The sequence below is a fragment of the Varanus komodoensis genome, unplaced genomic scaffold (genome assembly GCF_004798865.1).
Source record: "Varanus komodoensis strain SLA01 unplaced genomic scaffold, ASM479886v1 scaffold6_4, whole genome shotgun sequence".
Lineage (NCBI taxonomy): Eukaryota > Metazoa > Chordata > Lepidosauria > Squamata > Varanidae > Varanus > Varanus komodoensis.
In genome coordinates, this window is record NW_025336347.1 from 8,525,392 (window position 1) to 8,548,543 (window position 23,152).

General features: G+C 37.4%; 1 protein-coding gene across 13 annotated transcripts in view; it reads left to right on the forward strand.

Annotated features, from left to right (window-relative positions):
* FOXP1 (forkhead box P1) overlaps positions 1–23,152 on the forward strand; it is a 664,276-nt gene that overhangs the window by 197,003 nt on the left and 444,121 nt on the right. For 12 of the 13 annotated variants that reach the window (XM_044451999.1, XM_044452001.1, XM_044451996.1 and 9 more), the window contains one exon: positions 3,823–3,882. The gene's annotated coding sequence lies outside the window, so the exon portion shown is untranslated. Of the gene's footprint in view, positions 1–3,822; positions 3,883–4,014; positions 4,093–23,152 lie in introns of all 13 variants that reach the window. The other variant, XM_044451998.1, reaches the window with a different exon arrangement.

The following is a 23,152-nucleotide window of genomic DNA, read 5'->3' on the forward strand; positions in this document are numbered from 1 at the left end:
CTTTTTGCCTTTCAGGGTGTTAGCTAATCTACCTAGTTTTGTATCATCTGCAAACTTAACTATGGTTCTCTAGACTTCCCATAAAGATATTAATAAAGATGTTGAAGAGCGCTGGGCCAAGAACTGAGTACTGTGGTACTCTACTTGTAACTTCTCTCCAGATTGAGGAGCTGCCATTGATGATCAGTCTATGTGACCTATTTTGAAACCAGTTGTGAATCCACCTCATAGTACTTATGTCAAGCCCACATTTCGCTGATTTATTAGGATGCTGTGGGGCAGTTTTTTGAAGGCTTTGGTAAAGTCAAGGTAAAATATGTCCATTGCATTTCCTCTGTCCATTTCGGTGGTTACCCAGTCAAAAAATGAGATTAGTTTGGGATAACTTATTAAGAAATGCATGTTGGCTTCTGTTATCACTACATTTTCTTCAAGGTGCGTACAGACTGATTTTGACAATGTTGTATGTTAGGGCATCAGTGGTCTGAATGGTACATAACATGAGCTGTCAGGTATGGCTCATTTTCATTTCTGGAAAAGTGGAGCAAAGGGCTGGGATGCAAAGTATAGTAGTGCAGCAGAGTTTAGGATGGCTTGCCATCATTGGCACTTTTGGTACCTCAAAAGCAGAGGTGCATATAAACCCGTGCTGATACACATATTGCGCAGGAATGAGAAGGGAGTTTTTGAACTCCAAACTATTTCTTCTTTCTTTTACTCTGCCTGTGCTTCCTCTGCTTTGCCTCTGACCTAGCCAAACCCCGTCTTTGTGCACCATGATAGTGTGACTTGTTGAGAGGCCGCCTCCTACTATCTGGAAATTTGCATGTAAATGAATGCCAAGTGAGGTCCATGATCCAGGACCTTCTTCAAGCAGGCTGTAGGGTGATCATTCAGAGACCTCTGTTTTCAGGTTCTTGTAGGTCCTGCACTCCACAGCATCCCCCCCCGCAGTAGATATGCACCCCTCCTCAGCCAATTCTTCTTCCCTCCCAATTTTGCTTAGCAACTTTAAGTAACCTAGTAACTTCCAGATGTATGGACACAGATTACACTATTTTTAGAGCAGCTAGCTTCCACACCTCTCCTTTCCAACTCCTGGTAGCTTCTTGGATGTGGTGCTTCCTTTCCTGTCCTATGGTATACAGATTTGGGTCTTATGGTATACAATGCACCACAATCACTGGGTCCACCCAGGAACTATCTAAAAAGTTATCTAGATGGTGCACGAGATCCGCAGCTTTTGTGCTATGCAGGCAATGCATATATTTTCATGTAAAATATTAATATACAACTTTCCGTTGTTAAAATACTGAACCAATTATAAAATACATCCATATTAAAGCACAACAACATTTAGACAAGTTAATAGTTAGGAATGACTGGAGGAAAAGGGTAGGTTTGAATAATCACCAAAGATATATGGTCCTTAGTGCCTGACATATCATAGAACAGAGGTCATTCCAGATGGCTGGTGCTACCACAGAGAAGGTCCATTACTGTGCAGCTGGCAAATGGAATTGTACAGGTTGTGTCTTGGTCATCAAGACTTCCCATAAAGAACATGGTGCTCTAATGGATTGGGTCTATGTAAGGGGAGACTATCTTTCAGATGGCCTGTTCTGAAATTGTTTAGAGCTTTACTTGCCAATGGCAACACCTTGAACCTGGCCCAGCTGCAGATTGGCAATGCATGTAGCTCTTTCAGTGTAGGTATTATATGTACATGAACAGGCATTCAGTCCCAGCTTCTCTGGAACTTTCCATGCTAGCTGCATCTTCTCAACTGACCTCAGGGGTAGCCCTACATAGGGAGCATTTTAGCAGCATTGATTGCTACTGCATGAATTATAGTGGTTAAGCTATCCCTGCACCAGGAACAGGAGCCACATATTCACCAGCCAAAGGCATTCAGTGCCATGCAAGTCACCTGGGCTCCTAATGACAGTGATGAATCTAGAAGCATACCCATGTTTTCAGCATGAGTGAAACTCCAGCCAGAACAGGTAAATTTTCTTCATTTTGTTCTTTCCATCTGATTTGGAGAGGTTGAGAAAGGCAGAGGGGTTCACGAGCAAAACCTGGCACCTAGTAGCTGAGTCTCAGTCGAGTTACAGCTGCCCTGGAGTTACAAAGAATGGGGTCTTGTGGGGGGAGGGGGAGTGTCATACCAAAGAAGGCTAACATAGATTCTTAGAAGATGTGCTTCCCTTGGAGGATCAACAGACATTCATCTGCACCAAGGATCTGCCTCTGGAGGGTGGAAGGACTAAGGGTGGGGGAAGGGAGGAGAGATTTGACTGTAAGTCACACAGACAGATGGCCTTGTGATGGGTATAAAGTCAGTTAACAAAATCAAGACCAAAAACACATAATTTTTAAGTATATCAGAAGCAGGAAAGCAACCTTTCATCTTCAGAATTAAGGCTATCCTAATTTTGAAAAATTGCACCTATATAAATACCATTTAGTATCTTTCCACTCTTCATTTTTAGGTTCTATTACCCTAATTCTGTATTATAAATTAATTGCCAAGAATACTATGCTGAATGCCACATGTGATAAATAGGCTACTGCTAAAAAAAAAAATCTTAATTTTTTAATGGTGGAGAGGCAGAGGGACAACTAGCTGAGGCAGTATTTTAAGTTTTGCGTCTTTCTTTTGGTGTGTTTGTTTGTTGCTGTGATACAAAAAAAAGCAATATATAATCCCGTTAGGGATGAAGAATAAATTAAAATTTGCTACTTATGTAGTCATTAACATAGCCAATTTACAAAACCCTTTATAAGAAAAATGGCTTTGTAATGGGGACACTGTGAGACTCTTAACTACACACTGCTGGGAGCCGCTTTAATAACGTCTAATGCAGTTGTAGGAAGCAAATCAGTAGCAGAGAGCAAGATCGCTGCTTGACTGCCCCTTTTCCTGACAGGAAAAAAGGGACAGTGATCAAGCTGAGGTCCTCAAAGGAGGCCCTTAAATCACTGGATAACATGAAGAATGGGATATACACAGGCTGCTCTGGAAAGCATATAACAAAGCATTTGAATTGTAGTGTGATAGATAATTCTTGTCGAAACTCTTAGATGACTGTGATCTTTTTGCCTTGCACATTAAACAGTAGTAAAGTGCGGCAAAGTTAATGGGAAATGTTCAAATGTAGTGTTTCTTTTTGTAGATGTTTATGACATAATATCAGTAATGAGGCATTGTATCAAAGATTCTGCCAGGAAGGTTGGTTTTTGGTCTTACACTACTATTTAGCCATGCACTGACTCTTAAAATGAAGTGCAAAATAATAATACAGAGTGTCTATTTAGTCCATTTCTTCAGAATGGTTGAGGGATATAGTCCCAAGAGAAGGTTTCCCAAGCCTTGAGGAACAGAATAATCTCATTTTTAGGAGGTAAAAATAGAAAAGATAATTAAATAATGGATCTGGCTCTTTTGGTTTTGGCCAAATGCGTTCAAATTTCACAGTAATATTTAAGATGATAGGGTAGCAAGGGATGAATTTATTTCAGTCTCTTAAATACTGTATTAGACACATGATTTGTTTTTGGTGAAACTACAAATAGCGATTTGCCAGGGGTGGTGGCTACCAGGAGGGATCCAAGTTAGAAGGGTTATTAATTTCCAGCCCTCAGAACATTGGATATGGCTTTGTTTTAAAAGGGAGGAAGAAAATACTGAAAGAAAACCCTTACCCTACAAAGAACAAACATGGGATTTAATCAATTCAATATGCATGTTAAAGGAAACATTTCTAAGGACAGTATTTGGATTTGAATTAATCTAGTTTTTTCCTTTCTTTTTGACAGCTAACCCCCTCAGAAACATGGCACAGTGACAATCAGTGACAGAAAAGTGAGGACAGTCAGGTTTGTTCTTTACATTAAATGTTATTTTTAATGGTATTGGATATAATTGTGGTTAGAACATGACTGAAACACTGAATTTGTCACCACTTGTGTGTGGCACACCTCAACAGGAATACTTGCTTTTGTTGTCAGGCAGAGGAATCCAAATGAATTAGGCTGTCTGAAGGGGTTCTCCATGCAAAGGATCCATTCTGAGCAGTGTTTTAAAAGGTTAGTTCAGCTTGGCTCCTGAAAGTTTAAAAGTGCTTCGAAGGTATGAGTGACAGTGCCCTTTAGGCAGTTCTTAGTGGGTGCTGACCATTTGGAGACACACCATTATGTTTGGAAATAGTGATATGGAATAATTTTGGTTTTATGCAGTCTGTTACATAATCCTTGCATATGCAGTTGGCCCCTAACATCGAATGAGCGAACAAAACCAGGCTTGCCTGTGCATGCAAGACTCCATGAATTCATTGGCATACAAGTAAGTAGTACACTAAATGGCATAATGCATCAAATAGTGCATTAAATGGCACGGTTGTTGTATGTATCCACCCATATTCACAACAGATTATTGACTTGTGTTACTTTGACGCAAGCCACACTGTTGGAGGCAAAGTGCCATGTTGACAGCCATCAAGTAAAAGGAACAAGAGGAGTCTTACCGTTAGATGCCTCTTTTATCCTTCTGTCTGCCCCTTAATCTAATCTCAGATTCAACTGATACTATTGATTATGTTCTCTTCAAACCTTATTCATTCAATGGTACTATACTCAATGTGTGGTAAAATGTTCTTCTTTTCATATGTGACTTGAGCATAAAAGGCAAAAGTATACAATTAATTTGCCAGCACTTTCTTTAAAATTGTATGCTGGATTTCTGTAAAACACTCTATGGAGCAGTATTCCAAGTAAATTATTGTTATTTACTATGAACTTTTTCCCTGCATATTTAAAGTCAACAATTATGTTTCCTTTTTATACTTAATGGCTTTGTACAATATTTTTAGAAACCTGGTCAATTCTTGCTTCACTGAGTCTGAGCATCTGATTCACACACAGTAGTCTGGAAAATACACAACTTTATAATCACCTACTTTTCAGATGCCATTAACACTTACATTTTATTTTAACATTTTGAAAAGTGAACTTGTGGAACAAAATACTAGAAGGTAATGGAAAATCCTTGATAGCATATCATTATTGGTCTTACCTGGACACATTGGTGGTTTGTGACATGAGCTAGTGGCATATTTTTTAGGGGGCAGAAAGATGAATACTGACATATTTATTTATTTCAGTTTTATATCTTCTAACGTCCAAAGCTCTCTGGGCTGTTAACAACAATTAAAACCATAAAATACATCACAATAGAACATAATAAAAATTTCTCCAAGTTCAAAACTACAGTATAAACTAAAATAAAAACCGGCAGTAATATAAAGATTCAAAAGACTGTGGTAAACTGCCCAGAGAGCTTCAGGTATGAGGTGGTACAGAAATGAAATAAAAAATAATTTAAAAAACAGCTTTTAAAAACAACGAAAAATGAAGGACTACATTGCCTGCAAACATCTTAGCCTGGCACTGAAAAGACCATCGTGTAAATGCAAGAAGACCTTTTCTGAAGACGTGTTCCACAACTGGGGTGCCACAAGAGTAAAGTTCTCTACTTAGCAGCCACTTATTTTATTTGACAGAAGCAAGACATCTGGATACGATCTTTGGGTCAGGTTGGAGGAGACAGTCCTTCAAAGTAACCTGGCCCCATACCTTGGAAGTTAACGCCAGAACTGGAAATGGAATTGAAATGGGCTGGCAGCCAGTGCAGAGGACAACACACTGGCATAGTATGTTCATACCCACCAATTCCCATTAACAATCTCACTGAATATTTTAGTCCACTTTCAAAAGTCAGCCAGATGTACAATGCTTTGCAGCAATCCAGATGAGAAGCTACTAGATTATGGATAACTGTAGCTAAGCTATCTCTGTAGCTGGGCTATCAGTCTAAGTTGATAAAAGCTGCCCCATGCCAATGGCTTACTTGCACAATTACAGGGTGGGTGACAAGCTGTGCACAAGCTGTATTATTATGCATACCAGTCATGCAATGGTTGATTTGCATAATTATTTTTTAGGATGGGTAACCAGAGATGGCTTTTTATGCTGCCTTGACCTGGTAAGTGTAGCCCAAGGCCTGTTGTAAGGTTTTGGGGTGGTTTGTTAACTACCCCAACAAGCCATCTTGCTGGACTCAGATGACATATTGAAGCCTCAGTAGTGGAGGAATGGAATGGCAACCTGGCACTTACAGATGCCTCAGTCACTCTGTTTAATAAAAATGATGTCCAAACATAAGAGCAGGAGCTAGTTTGTTTACTCACTCCTGCTTCATTAGTAACAACTGTAATTAACAAACCACAGGTTGTTTGCATACATGCAAAATGGGTCAATAACTGTTTGAGTGCTTTCCAGAAAGTGCATGTTAGCAACCAGCTATTATTAAGATTATTATTATATGCGTTCAAGTGAGCACTCTCTATTGTTGGGCCAGTTTATTGACTGCCATGATGCAGATCAGGCCTCTGATGTTGTGCCTATGGGGGCCATGGTGCTTACAAAGGGATCTCCAGTGTTATTTTTCCTCATTTGTATAATATATGTACATAGCTTCATATACAACACACACACAACTTTCTAGCAATTACAGTGGTTCCTTGGCTCAAGAAGGCCTCAGATTACAATCAAATTGGGTCGCGAACAGAAATTTCAGAAAAATTTTCCCTCAGGTCTCGAACTCCACATTGGGTGATGATCGTGAATGCTCCTGTCTTCCTTGCACAATCACGGTTGCGCTCGGGGAGGAGATGGCCATGATTGTGCTGGGGGTTGGAGATGGCTTCGATTGTTGTTCTTTGTTACTTTGTGGTTCTTAGTCACTTTGTTTCAAATTATTGTGATTAAAAAAAATGGTTACAGAACGGATTAACCTTATTTACATTGAACCTTATGGGGAAATTTGACTTGGCTCATGACCAATTTGGGTCGCAACCAGAATTGTGGAACAGATTAAGTTCCACAGTTTATATCTATATGCTACTCAATCATATATTGAAAGCGCTGTAAGGTCCTTTGTGTTACAGGAGGTGGGGTTTTAGGAGGAGATGTAATGAACAAGCATGGTTCATTACATCAAGTAGAGAGGACTTGTCATGCTGCTTGGAGGCAATATTCATCTTTTGGCTGTCAAAAGGGCAGAGAGAATCCATTTCAGTGGCCATTTCTTAATAGCTCTGAAAATGATGTTTAACACAGGATAGGTTTTTCTGTGACAGGTTGTAGCCAGTAGCTTAGAATATAGTTTTAAGTGGGGAATTCCTTGAGACCTCTCAGAAGGAAAAGAAAATAAACATTGCATTCCAAGGTTTAAGTACTGATGAAAAGGCAAGATGGAGTTCACTTGATTATGGTAAAAGAATGTAAATACTTAACAGGTTCGGGATCTGTTGTTTCCCTTCATAGAGATGGTATAACTTGTTTGCCAAATACCAGGGAATGATTTTGTTGGCCAATTTAGCAAGAGAGACCTTGTCCTAAGAAAATTAAATTCAGAGTTGGTTTGGATGAAACACAAAATCATAGTTTTAGCATTGTGAAGATGAGCTTAGGTGAGCCTCAAGATTTGCTCCCCCCTCCCGGGATCTGGTGCAGCCATTAGAAGAAATATGGAAATGTTCATTTCCACTTTTGATGAACCACACTTGGTTATCTTGGTTATTTAAACCCTATGGGCTGGTCAATTCTAACTGTGATTAGTATAACGCCACCTTCAAATTAGGGTTGTTGGTTCATGGTTTTCGTATAAATCCAGCTGCTCAATTGGATTGAGACCATACAGCAGCCCACTGTTCAAGATCACATGGGTCAATGACAGTTCACACTGAACCCATACTCAACTTTCATTATGAGTTCTTGTGTAAACCCATTGTGTAGAAAGTGGGATTGTTTCCTTTAGTTAATACATAGTTGATACAAAGGAAAAGCTTCTATCTCCTCACAGACATACTGGAGAAGGGGAGGAAGAGGTGGAGGGAAATTTCTGTGGCTCTCTGAAGCATGGGTTAGCCCAAATGAGGCCAGCTGAACATTAGTTGATTTATTAAAATTTAGGAAATTTAGCGTGACACAGAATTCACTATTTAAAATTGAACACTGAGGTATCTTTTTTGACCCAAACAAAAAACAAAATGGAAAGAAGAATGAATTGTCTAATGAAGTTGAAGTTGGTTAGCCATTATATCTCTTAATTCTAAACCAGGCTGCTTTATATCCTTCATAAATAAAACTCAGAACTTTGCTGATGTGGTCATAGAAACAGTTTTAGTTTTTACTGAACGAGTATGTTAAGTCTTATGTACTTATTACTTTACATTTTTATAGTTTTATCCTTGATAATGCTTATACTGGACATTGAATTTATCCATATTTTTGTGTCTTCATCTCCAGTGATAATACTTATGGCACGGGATATCATTTAAAGTAATTGTATTGCATTTTAAATTAGCTATGTTGAAAACCAGCCATACCATAGAATAGTTTGTCTGTCCAGTCTGTCCAGTCATGATTTTTGAATAAGCTTATTTCATGGCCCACTAGATTACCTTAGGAAGATAGGATCAATTCATGTGATCAGTTCCCATAGACTTGATCAGCTGCAGATGCTCTTTGGAGAAACTTGGAGATGAGTTTGTAAAAATCAGGTTGCATACAACCACAATTATTTCTGTTTTTTGAGCTCCTGGCCTAAGATAAATATAGCAGTGATTTTGGAAATGGCTTCTGGCTTTCAGTATATATCTTGGATTACTCAATTTTTCCCTACACAATTATGAGTTTAAGATGCTAGTGTGTAGGATATTCTAAGTAAACTGGCCCCTGGGCTCTGATGTATTTGTCAAACCTCTAGGGAAGGAGAGATTCAGGTGTTGGGACCCATGGTCTATCAGTAGCATATGAACTTCTTATCATTTTAGTCTTCCACAGAGGATATTCCTGAATCCTTTGGCTATCCTTACATTTCTTACTTTTACTTACTTTTTACACTTACTTTAAGTAGTAGAAGTGTTCCTTCCTGAGAGGTCTTTGATAAGGCAGTTTGTATTTGTATCTCAGAATCACTTCTATTGAAAGTTCAAGAAGTAAATATTATAATCAGCGAAGCATCATAAATAACTTTTATGTCTAAATCAAGCTATTAAAAGCTTTTTTATTTTTAAGTAGATAGGGAAATAAAATAGCTGCATAGTTCGTAAAGTGGTATACTATTACTGCCTGCTGTGCCCATGAATTATGCCAGCTTTTTACACTTGTGAAGTAAAAAGGGGATTAGAACTGTGATCAATGTATTATCCTATATTTCTTATTGTTCATTATATTTCCTTTTTGCAAACCTTTGTAGTCTAAATGGCTACTAATGACATAATTACAATTGTTTGTCACCACCATAATGTGTGATTTCCTATCTCCTCATGAAGATGTAAGTTAGATAAAGGAGGAGTTTTGGCAGGAAGACAAAGTGCAGTGATTTATTAAAGACCAGATGTGGTTGTTAAAAGCTTTTTTTTATACAGAAAGATTTAATTGAGTGATGTGAAATAGGAATGAAATATCTGAACATTATAGGCAATGGGCTCTCGGTGTGAATGACACAGTTGCTCATATGAGCATGCAAACTAGTTGACTGTTTTATTGTTGTATACCAACTTACATTCAAATTTAAAGTGTGTGAGAAAGGGATAAAGAAAATAGCAGCAACCAGCAGCAACAATAATAAGGTAGTTGAGGTTTGTAGTACTGTGAAGGTCTTTTTTTCCCTGTCCTAAAGTGGGGCTGGGCAACATATGGCCCATGGGCCAAATGGCCTTTCTGACAAAACTCTTCCCCCACTGCTGCTGCCAAATTTGCTGTCAATTTGCTGCTATTGTAATGGTGGCAGCAACCCTCCCCTACTTTGGTGAAGATTTGTCCTGTACTATACTTTCAGTAGTAGGCAAGTGCCTAATTAATCTTTGTAATTAGTTTTTGCTGGTATCTGGCAGTTCAGTTGGCTAACCTATTCTGTTTCTGATCCTACTATATTAGAAGAGGGGTTTTTTTCCTTCTGCTGTCAACTACATTCTTAGATAGCAAAAATCTAGTGACAACATAAAGACAAAAAATGTGATGTTGCACAAGCTTTCATGGGCTAGAAGCCATTTTGCCAGGTGCTCTCTGGCTTAAGATGTGATGAAGCTTGAGCTCTATGAAACATTTTGGTGCAGAAGTTGCCTCAAGACATTTTGTTGGTTTTGGTCAACATTCTGATACAGCCTTTGGAATTTTTCACAATTCACTTAGCAAGTTTCTTTGGTTAAATAGCACTCTTACTATGGAAAACACTTGTCTATCTTTCTCTTGTTATCCTACCCCATCATGAAATAGGTGATTTCTTTTTTCTTTTCAGAAAAAGATCAAAGACCACACTAACAATGTCTTCCATTGATTTCAATAGAATTAAACATTTATTTGGACTGGATCACTGAGTTTATGACTGATTCCTATTCTTGGTCCACCCAAGGAAACTGGGATTTATTGTCATTTAAGAGAGATATCCCAGGTCACTGTTTCATTTACTCCGGTATTAATGGAGGTCACCTCAAATGACAATAACCAGCATTTTTCTTAAAAATATAATTGAACTCAGCAGTCTATATCCTTACATGGAAGTTGGAGTAACATGCTGAGGTTACCTTGCTTACTTTAGCCCCCTTTATACTCAATATACTAGCAATGCTTAAATGCAAATGTCTGTATGTCTAATACCTCCACATTGGTAATTTCAAATAAACTGATGTTAATTTGTTATCAGTGCTCATCATTTGTTTTCAAGAGAATGATTTTGTGCCTTAGAAAATATATTTCTGAGAGCTCAAATGCCCATGTAACTTTATAGTTCTGGAATAGTTCAGTGCAAAACTCAAAGTTTTTATTGGTATTTCACTTGGCAGATGTAATGAGTTTCAAAAATCAGGATAAAAATCACCTTACTAAATCTACCTTCAAAATCCTTTGGGAATAGATCACTAATTCATTTATCACACATCTTTTTTAGTTTTTAGCTCATGCTTCTTTGAATCTGGTGATGCATGTTGTAGAGTTACCCTGTAGCAATGAACTGATTGAGTATAATTTGTATTCATTGTTAAATTTAGTAACTGCACTGAGATTTGAATTACGCTAATCAACTTTTCTTGTAATTTGTATAATTTACATACTGTACACACACTGCAAATGCAGGACTCTGATGCAAAACAAAGTTTAATTAGTGTAACAGGGTTACATCTGCTTCCCAAGTGATTGATTTCTGAATGTGCTTATGCCAGCCGTAAGGTGTATCAGACAAATGAACTAATGGTTAAGGGCACAATCTATGAGGGTGTTCGCCTGCACTTACCACATTGAAAGAAATGGGAGCTGTACAATCTATTGTGCTTTGCTTGTGCTGGAGAACTTATTGATAGATTAGGGCCTAACACTGGAAACAACAAGCCTGCCCAAAACAAGACAAGCAAAATTCTTGAGTTTGATAAGTACGAGAAGAATTATGAATTATACTGAGTGGGTAATTTTGATGAACTCCTCGTTCATATAAGAATTAGTTATGTTGTATTCTGTTATATTAAGTTGAGATGAATATAACAGAATAATAATTTTCAGATGTTTGAAATTCCAGCGCAAAGTGAACCTATCCTCCCAAATCTGATTTTAGTTAGAACCACAATGATAAAAGAAATCTAAAACAATCTATGGTAGAACTAGTTAAAGAAATAAATATAACAGGGAACTTTCCTTATTAAATAAATTTGGCAGAGCAATTGGAAAGCACATTTGCTGCTCTGCAAATGTGTGCATGGTTTAATGTTATGGAGCAGGGAATAGTTTGGTATTTCAAATTAAAAGGTAACTGTACTTAATTAATACCTTAATTAATATGAAATCATATGATGTCGTGAACACATTTTTCCCCCCAGTCACTAGTTTTGGAACTATTTTTAAAATGCATGATGGAGGGCAAAATTGAGAATTTGTTTCATTCATTGAAATTCATCCAGCATTTAATTTGCATATGTGTATTATTTAATTAGGGTAATGAAACATTGTTATCAACATTGATAATGTTATGAAATACTGTCTTCTCTAAAGAACATTGTTATCTGTCTTCACTCCAAGACATAAAATTTACTTAGGATAGTGGAAAATGACCATGTAGATTTTCATAAAGAATGCTCTGAAGTAAAGGTTGTAATGTGTGTAAATAAAAGCTTAATTTTGCACATTGACTAATTCCCCTTACTAGTATTCTTCAACTATTTTCTGGTACCTTCCACAAAGCAAGAAAACTGTGCTGGTATGATTTCAAGTGAAACTCTCATAATGAGTACGCTTAGGGTTGCAACCTAAGTAAAAGCAAAAATATCTCAGGTGGCACTACTTACTGCAGTACATATAGGTAAGCAATTTAAACAAAAGGGGTAATTGAACCTATGGGAATATATAGGATTGTCCGAAAGAGGCACAAAAATAGCACTTTATTTCCTTCACTGTAGGGATGGGAAGTGGAAAGTTTGGCTATTTGACATTTGTCCTATTCAGAACATGGTGTCAGAGTTAATGAAAGAAGTTCCAGAGTTCTTCTTTGTGGTCTCCATACATCACACATATGGGCTCTACGCCCGTGCAAGGCCTGTTCTTGGGAAGATTTTCCTAAACACATTTTGGTGGGAGCCCCCCTCCCCTTACTATATAAGGTCTGGGCTCCTGCCATTTTCCCCACTATTTTCCGACCACCATTTTGGGTGCCTTGGGTCTTTTCCATAGCTCTTTTTCATCTTACCTCAGATCCTTCCAGTATCTTTTCATCTCTCAATCTCCTTCTGAATTACTTCTCTTGCTTTTTGCTCATTCAGAAATGTAAAATATTTTTTTAAATAGCAATATATAGAAAAGACAGTCTCTAAACCCTTTGGGCTCATGGCTTCATTTAATATTTACTTTGTCATCTCACGTAATATATGGCATTAATAAAGGGTTTTTCACATGCATTATATATACCACAGATATTTCAAGGCTCTTGTCATATATTGTGAACCACTGTGCTGTAGTAATTAAACTAGGGCCAAGGGAACTTGCATTCAAATGCCCACTCACCACAAGGCCCACTGGGTGACATTGGTCAGTCACTATCTCTTCCATCTTATAGGTTGTTATGAGGCTAAAATGGGTGGTGGCAACCATGTACACTTTCCTGAGGAACATAGTATAGGAAAGTCCACTATAGATGGAATAAATAAACAGACCAGCCTCTTAGCTGTACATTGCCCCTCTAGTTGGCTAGCGCTTCTCTCCTGATGCCATGCCATGGGGTCAGGAATCATCCCAGGCTTGTCTGGTTCCTGTTCCTTGACCCATCCTAGCAGTTGCAGACTGTGGAGACTGTGGGGTCTGCCCAGACATCTGGGCATCCTTGTGATAAGCCCTCTCACTACTTCCATCTCAAAATCTGGAGGCCCGCTTCCCAGGGCTCCTCCCTCCACCCACAAAGAGTCTAAGTTTCTCTGGCCTTGAAACGTACAGCAAGAACTACTGGCTTTTTCATTTTCAACATCAGTAGTAGAGTCAGTGTTAATTAAACAATAGATATTTCCTTAGATGTAATATGGTCTGGAAATGAACAGGGTGATAAGTTTTTAAACTCCTGTAACATTCTGCATGAGGTCTCTTGAGCAATGTATCATGAATGTGATGCATGTGCTCCATACTATACATGATATTATATTTCTGTAGAAGGGTATTCAGCATTTAAATGGTAGATTTAGTTCTCTAGTTAGAATAATTCATATTTAAATCTACTTTATGCTTTCTAATTAAATAAGAAAATGCTGCTTGGACCTACCTTTTTGATATCGTTGGCTATATTCTAATCATTTCTTTAATTTGACCTATAAAACAGTCAATTTCTTCATTAGTAAATTACAAGGATATCTCAAGAGAAAAATGGGTTTTGAAGGTGTCTTACCATGTCTAATGAGAATTTTAGTTTCACTTTTTTCATTTCTTTCATTGGTGCCATTTTGTAAAAAAGATACATTCTAGGTAAATTAATCCTTTCAAAGGAGGAAAATAACTTTCTTTTTGGAAAGGGTTATTAGAGTCTTATTCTTTATAATCTTAAATACCACTTGTGTTAAGCTGAACAATGTGTGAAGAAATTACACTATTTTAAAAGAAGAATGATTACCAACCAAAGCCAAGAATTTTACAATTATATGATCATGGAAAAGAGCTTTCAATTGGGAAAAATGTGATTTAGATTCCAGTGACATGTCTGAAGTTTAAGTATTTTTGTAAATTAGATTGTTCCTAGTTAAACAGGTGGTTTTGAAGGCTGGTTTCACTGTTGTTTTAATCATAGTTTAGTTACCATGGAGAAATATGCAAGTTAGCATTTATACACAGAAGTGAAATTTATGCTGCATAGATAATAGCCTAAATTTAGCATGACTTAAGTTTACCACTTCCTTTTAAAAAGAAAGAGAGAGAGAGAGAGAGAGAGCAGTATATGGCTTATTATTATTATCCTATCAAGAAGGTAATTTCTTTAAAATATTTTACATTTCTGTGAGCTATTATTTTTCCCTGCTGAAAATTGCTTACAAAGATTTTGAGTGATTTTAGCTTAATAAAGCATATCATGGAATATAGATATTGATTGTGCTCACTATGCTTGATGTTCAGCAAAGTGTTCTAGTATTCTAATTTTGGTTTCACTATACTAAAAGAGAAGGCAATTTTCACTTAAGAGGAAGAGGATTACTAGGATTGGGCCCTAAACTTATAGAATAAAACAGTGCTGAGAAAAATAAGAATTGTGATGTGAAATATTTTGCTTTATATAGAGAAATGTTTAATTTGTCCAATGAGTCTTATTACCCATTGTAGGGATTTATATCATGCTGACTGACCATCAGCTGTACGACGTTTATTATTCTGATGTTTATTTTCCTTTCCTGCAGTGCTGAAGGCAATTGTAAAGAAGCATTGCTGTCACTTTGTTTAACTGCTACCACAAAGGTAGGGCTAAGTTTTCAAGGACAAATGTAGCAAAAGTATCATGATCCAACATGAGGTCCCCCAGCACGCAGAGAGCAGCAGATCCCTTTCAACACCAGCTGTTCTCACAGATATAGATTGCTGCAGTGAAATTTTCTTCATATAATTCAGGAAGCTCTAGAGAATTCTCCAAAACAACTGTGCCAACAAGGAAAATGTTGAATTTTTCATCAGCTTCCCAATGCAGAGTGTTAGTGGGCAATCCATTCATTCATGACCAGATGTTCAGTGTAGTAACACTCTGCAGTTAACTTGAACCTTGTGGCCTGTTTTCCGTTGGCTTGCAAGGGCATTGGCAGCAACCTAACATTGGAGAATTGTGGCCTGAAAAAGCAAGAGACTGAAGTGTGTGCCTGTGTCTTCCTGGTTGGTTTTCACCAGCAACCAGACAAGGTAGGAAGTGATGAAAGAAATAAACAACACAGTACTAGTTGTTCGAGAAACACTGGAGAAGACATCATTTCTAAATAATTCTAGTCTTCAAGGAATCATAGGGATTTCCCCCCTCTTTTTATGATTCAGAAGGAGATGATTGCTTCTAAACGCTTAGTTTGACATGCTTTAATCTGGTTATGTAAACTGTAACTTTAAAAAAATTACTTTAATAGCACTTGGAAGCCTGTAGGTTGCTAACGTGTCAAGGCTGTACTTGAGTGTATGTAATCAGACTAGGTGGTACTGTAAAAGCAAAGCAGCCTTGTTTGAGCATAAATCTGGGATAGGCAGATACAGATTAGAATACCTCATTGCTGCAGATTTGTGGTTTCCTTCATAAACATATATTTATGTCTCATGCCATTTTAGTATGTTGTGCTAGGCACTAGCACACTGAAAAAAAATAGTATTGAGTAGGAGTTTTGGAATAAACAGTGTGATTTTCTACTTTGAAAAGGATTCTTCCTTAAAATGATTAACTGTGTTTGATTCTGGTTGTGCCAGCTGGCTAGAAAAAGGAAGACAGGATTTGATAACATTTAAGATTTTTTTTCTCCTTGGATGTAGGACTTTTTCATTCATTCCTGCCTACATTGTATTTCAAAATAACTTAACTATTGATTTCAGAGTGAATTGATACAGGAGGCTGCTGTTATGGTAGATTGCTATTAAAATCCGATTTCTAAATGTTCCTTTTCAGTCACATTTCATATCATAATTTTGCTTTTGAGGTACATTTGTCTCATATATATATGGAAAATGGTATTTCTTTTTGAAAAATATTGTTCATTTTCATAGACACAGGAATAGTTTGCAGAATATCTACCTATAGCATTTGCCTTTTTATTTACTTTAGTAAAACCCATTCACATTAGTTTAATTAGTCAGGTGAGTAAAGAATTCATTATTTTGGCTAAAATTGAGTATGCCATATAAAATAGTGGTAATGGGAGACTGAGCCAGGTCTTTCACAAAACTGAACCCTCCCAGTAATTGTGTTTGTTTTGGCAGTGCTCTCTGGCTTTAATTTGTAAGGTTACAAAACCCAGCCCTTTGCATTTCATGCTTAGAAAAGTAACCCTGTTAAACATTGAATAGAGATACCTAAACCTGACCTACCTGTGCCCTGAAACATACGAAGAAACATGTTCTGATCATATCTTTAGTTATGATCTTTTAAAAATCTATTTCATAAAAAGATTAACTACAACACAGAGGCTTGTCTCCTTTTCTAGAAAGGGGAGGGTTCTGACAATAATATTCTTGTTTCTATTGATGCAAAGTTGCTGAAGAAAAATGAGAACAAGTTTACAGTAGCTGTGACATTAGTTACCTTTATTCAGCATGGTCCAGCTGCACTGAGCCCTCAGGAAGCCTTCATCATGCACACAGTTTGTTCTTGGGTGTGAAAGCAAACAGTATTTGAGTTGGCAGTAACTTCCCTTTTAGAAAAGTTTGCTGCCTCGGCAAGAAACCGCAGCATGAGCTTTCTGCTTTTGAATGTTTCCACTGGCAGGATGGCCTTTTTCCACATTTCCTTGGTTTAAGGAAACAGATTTGGAACTTTTTTTTTAGTCTAAAAAAAAGGAGAAGAAGGAGAAGAAAAAGACCAAATGCCAACATTTAACAGCTGGAGTTAGTATGCAATTTATGGCTTTCACTTTATGCACTTTAGGCTGTGTGTATTTTTAAAAGTGATTTTTTTTCATAAAAAGTGCCATCTTTTGACAACATTTCAGGAAATAGTTTTTTAAATTTTTGTATTGTTTAATGCTACTTTATGTTTATATATCCGTGTGTTTTTTTATTATTGGAGATTCTTCATTGTCAAGGACAAATTTGTGCTGTTTAAAAAAACACAGTGAGATTGTTATTCATTTAAAGATTTTTCACTAACCCTCTTGGATAACTGATTTCTGGATGCATTAGTCAGACAGAAATACATATTTGCTTACATAATGTATTTAATAAACCAATTTTAATTTTATTTGAAAAGAAATCCCATTTATTTCAGTAGGATTTACTTCCAAGTAAGCAGTCTTAAGCATATTTTTTTCCTGGAAGTAAATATATACATAAACAGAAATAACTTACATCTCCTGGATTTTTTCCTTTTTAGACGATTTCATATTTTCTTTAAATAGCATTTTACAAACCTTGAATTGCTTTTTAAAATGTTTTCGATCTAGATCCAAATTCAGCAGTTAGAATTAGAAACAGATCAGATGCTGGAAATTAATGCAGCCAACCAATAAATTATTGAGCAAGGCTTGCTATTAGGTTCTGTGGTATTTTGGTCTGACAGTCCAAGGATGCTAGTTTTGTTTTGGTAAACACAACTGTGTTAACTTGAATATGTAAAAAGTTTTGTTATGCAATATAGGATGGGGGGAAAAGAGGAAGAGAAATTAATGCATTAAATACACTGTTGTGCTCATGTAAAATTAACTTACGGGCTACAATACTGTATCCACTTACCTGGAATAAAGTCCCACTGAACTCAGTAGAACTTCTGTGTAGAGATGTGTATTTGTACTTTAATTTGAGAGGCACAAATGTGTAGCAGCAATGAGCACTGCATTTTGGAAAAGGGGAGTGTTTCCTTTAAAGAGGCAGTAGCTATTACTTATATTTGAATCTTGCAGATAGGCACATTATTTGGGTATGCTACATGATTATGGCAGCTTTTACTATATGATGTTCAGAGTCACTGTACTTTGTGTCCAAAGACTTATTGAAAAAAGAATGTACTGTCAAGTTCATTTCCAGTTTCATTAGGACAATGCTACTCTCAGAAGTTTGGTTAACTGCTAACTCAAGCTCTATGATAGATACCAAATTCTTTAGTGGAAAATATTCATTATGGGAATCTTGAACCTACAAAAAAATTATCATAGAATTTTACAGCATTTTCCAACTCGGTTAAGTACCTTATTTAATTTAATGTCAGAAATGTGTGGGTGGCTAATTTCAATCCATAATATTATACGTTTGGGTTTAATCTGATTTAGTCCAACTAAATTTTAATTCCAAATATTTTTGTGTAATTGGGATGCCTTTTAGGAGAGCTTGTTTCCAATAGGGACCAATGCAATTCACTGTGCCTTCTTTGTAACCCTGTGTACACATGCATGAAGTCTGGATCATACCCATGTAGGAAGTATGTTTCTGAAGGGTCAGGTCAGCAAAGCACTGGCATAAATTGTATAGTGGGTTTTTGTACATCATACTAGGATTGGGATGACATTTGGTATGAAAAAGAGATTAAATCAGTAAAGTTTTCTTTCTTTTGCCTTCAGAACAATTGAAGATCACAATCACAAGATAAATAATTAACATCCTTGATTATAGATGCTTTTTTCTTTTAAAGCAGAGGGTAAAGTGGATACATCTTTCAGCTAGTTTCATTGCTTTTGCCAGTTTATAACTCTGACTGATGAATCTTATTCTGCGCGTCTAGCCATATTATTAGCTTTCCCAGGGCCAGCAGAATATCATCTGGAAACTGATTGGGGTGGATAGATGTGAAATGAATGAAAGCAGGTACATCCTTTTTCTTCTCTTTTCTCTGTTGTGACGTAGGCATTGTAGTAGTAAGCGTGTATAATAGTGATAGGTTGCAACTAAGATTTTTGGTAGCCATTTACTTCAACAAACTTATAATGAACTTATTTAAGTATGTGCAGTTGGGCAGAAGTAGCATTGTGTGTGGCAGAAATGCACAATGGGGGATTCCACCATAGGAATGATTCATATATTCATTTCTGATTGTGTATAGTCCTCAGAGGTATCCTTTACCACTATAGTTTCAGGTAAGGAAGCCTTTGTGTAAAGGTTTCCCTGCCTGAAAATTTATAAAACCTACTAAATCTGAAAGAAGGCTTAAAAACTAGCTCTCTTTCTCTCCGTTGTGAGTTCTTTGATCCTCATGTGAAAGAAATTTCAAATCTCTCACTGCATAAACTGAGGCAGAAAATTGATCTTGTGCATACTGGACCAACTCTGGAATGCATGTAAATGTTGCCTGTACTTTATGATCACTGTGACATAATAATTAGGATGGTTGATTTGGACTGTGGAGTTCTAGGTTCCAATTCCTACATAACCAGGATTGGAGAATAGTCTTGGACTATTGGACTGCTTAAAAGAAATGGTGAAGATAGATACTCTCCTTAGAAGAAGAGTAAGGAAATATGTGATAAAAATAATTGATTATGTGGAAACTGCTTGTAGCAGATTATAATGGCATACTATCTTACCATATGATTGATGCAATCCACCTGGCAATCCATTCTTTACATATGAAGTAACTGCCATAGGGAAATTTGTTCTACATAGTCTAACCTATGGATGCCTTTTTGTCCATTTTACTATGCCAGTTTCACACTGAAAATTACTTCCCTTCGTGAATAGGGCCATCTCAGGGATAGCTATATGGTTTCCATAAAGTATATACTATTCATAATTGTTTAGTAAAGAGTGGTTATTTACAGTACAAGAAAATGCCTGCTATTTTGGGCATAGTTTCTTTTTCCTAAAAAAAACAGATAATTTCTGACACATCTTTGAAATGGCTGTTTTGGATACTGTGATTTAAGTCTTATCATAAGACAGTCCTAATATCACAGTGGTACTGTATTCACCTGCTGTACCACCTTGTCCATATGGCACACAAATTTCATACTGTAACAATTGTCCATATGCACACTTAGAAGTAGCACCTGCCTTTTCACAATAATAGCACTTCTGAGGATAATATACGAGTTATACTGTTTAGATTAGAAGGTGATTTGCAGTGGGCTTCACAAATCATGCCACTTGGCAATCGGAGGTTGCAAACATAGTAAAATGCATAATGCATATTTATATTGCATTTTGCAAATACTTTCATGAGTGTACATCACAGTGACTTTCTTATGATAGCTAAAGACAGTATTTAATGCAATTCATGTGAAAAGTGTGAAATGAGTACACATGTTTTATGCTACAATCAGACTTTGCAGTTTTCTTAATGGTTCTGCTTCTGCATCTTCATATATAGAAATTTAACAGTCAAAGGTCTTCTTGGGATAGAGTAGAAGTGATGGGGGAGATTTATGCTTAATAGTTGCTTCTTAGGTTTTGTTAAAAGCCATAGGGGCAGGACCAAAAACATTTGGTAACTCTCGTTTGTTATGACTGTAGTTTTGAAACTCTGAAATCTGAATTGTATGCTAAGGAAGGACTGTATTCTAATACTGTTGTTGATTCCTAATTGTAGAAAGCAAATTTCCATCATGCCATTGTGCTAGAAGGAAATCCAATAAATGTTCTATTATGCCAGAGAAAGCTCTGATAAAATGAATGGGCTTAATGATGGTAGTCACTGGAGTATCCTAACTCTGGTTTCAGTTCCTAAACCAGAAATGGACGTTTTACTTGTTTTTTGAATACCTTCATTCTCCTCAAAATATTCAGAGGTCTCAAGCAGCTTTTGCTGTAGTATGGAGCATAAACCAGAGCAGAAAAACAGTAGCAATGAAATAAATTTTCATACCAAGTTTAGTCTGGGGGTGTGGTGCGACATATTTACTAAGAAAGAACCCTGGGACCTACCCCTGTTGGCACAAGGATAGTGAACAGTCTTAGGCCTACAAAAAGCAGGACTAACCTATTAAAATGAGTGGGACTTAAGTTGGTTGTGTCTTCCGTAGAGGGTGATCCTTTGCTCCCTGGGAGAATGTGTCAGGGATCACAGAATGTCTGAATGCCTCCATCCCGCCGTTCCCCCCCCCCCCCCCCGGTTAGCAGCAGCCTTCCAAGCTTAGAAGGCATTAGACGTCCAGCCACACCTTTGCCCTTGTCCCAGTGTGGAGAGAACTGTGCTGGCTTCCTCTCTGTGGTCAGAAACGCGATCTCAAAAAAAGTAAAAGGAGACATTCCATTGGGCATGGAAGGGAGGAGACAAGTTCTTTTGAGCTTCTTTCAGCCTTCTTCCCTCCCCATGTGAAGTGTGCTCACAAGCTGATGAGATCTGTAGGGAGGGAAGACAAGGAAGCAAAGATAGCCCCTACTGCTTCTTGTTCCTTGTATTGGGTGATCAGATGCCTCCAAGTTTGGGAGCTCTGGATTGCTAAGGGAGCAATCAATAGGACATGCTTTTTAGTATCAGTTATTTCAATTGGTCTACTCTACACTGGAAGGGATGCAGGTGGTGCAGTAGTTTAAACTGCTGTGCTGCTGTGCTGGTTGATCGAAAGGTCACCGGTTCGAATCTGCACAACGGGGTGAGTCCCCGTTGCTCTGTCCCAGCTCCTGCCAACCTTGCAGTTCTAAAGCATATAATGCAAGCAGATAAAAAGGAACCACTTTGGTGGGAAGGTAACAGCGTTCCGTGCACTTTGGTGTTTAGTCATGCTGGCCACATGGCCACTGAAATTGTCTGTGGACAAATGCTGGCTCCCTTGGCTAGGAAACGGAGATGAGCTCTGCTCCCTAGATTCAGACATGACTGGACTTAATGTCCAGGGGAAACCTTTACCTTTTACTCTACAGTGGACTAATATTGGATGCTAGCTGGATACTGCCATAAGTGTGCAGAATCGGAAAGAGTGTGTCACAGCGAAGTGCTAATTTCCCTCCAAATGAATGGCCACACAGACCAGTTCATATAGGAGCAGAATTGCATGCACGCAGTACAGTAAATTGTATAAAGCACAGAAGTGTATTGCTTCTTCTCTGTTAGTTGTTACTGCCTCACTATCAGAATTTAGATTGTAAGCTGCTCAGGTCAGGCATATGACTTTCCTGTTGTTTTTGCTATTGCATAGGGTATTTCTGAAGCATCATGTAAAATAAATGTGCTGTATAAACAAAAGTATTTGTATTAACATTATTTTTACCTCAGATGGGTTCAAATTTTGTATGGGCTACCAAGAGTCAGATGAAGTTGTTCTGGAGGGCTAGAGGGCATAACTTTACGTTATAAAAATGAGAATGGGATGCTGCTTCACTGGAGAGTCAACTAGCCATTATTCCCTATCCTAGTTGTTGGAAAAAAGGAGGAGAAGCAGCATATGCTTGCCTGTAGCTAGGCAAGACGTTCTGAACTTCTGGAGTCCAAACACACTGAGCTTTACCATCAAGGTATTGTACACATTAGTATTTTCTTGGGAAATGTCTTTGCATTTCTTTGTGCACTTTGTGTGACTAGCTTCAGTATAAGCAGCACAAGCTGTTTACATAGACTATCCATACAACTTTAAAATATCCTCAGCTTGTGGCATTTAGGCAGATAGAAACTGAATGTGGTAGTGGAAAATTGAGGAAAAAAACCACATTGTAATACTTGGTTCCAGCAAGCATTGTTTGTTTTGTGTTTCCCTGCCCTTGTATTTAATTGTATAAATTAAATGTCGCGCCACCCCGCCTGAGGTGTTGGCATCCTATTCTGATTTCATTTACAGCCATTAAATTGTATTTGTCTAATAATGTGGGGATCTAGGGGCAAATGTATTTATAGCAATGTTTACCAATGCTTACATTTAAAATAAAAGTAGCTGTTCTGCATTTGCAAACTTTTAGGCATGGCAAAGTTTAAGTTCTAGAAATATTTGTTTTCTCACAGAATGCCAGCCATATGGAGAAAAGGGTAATGAGTTGT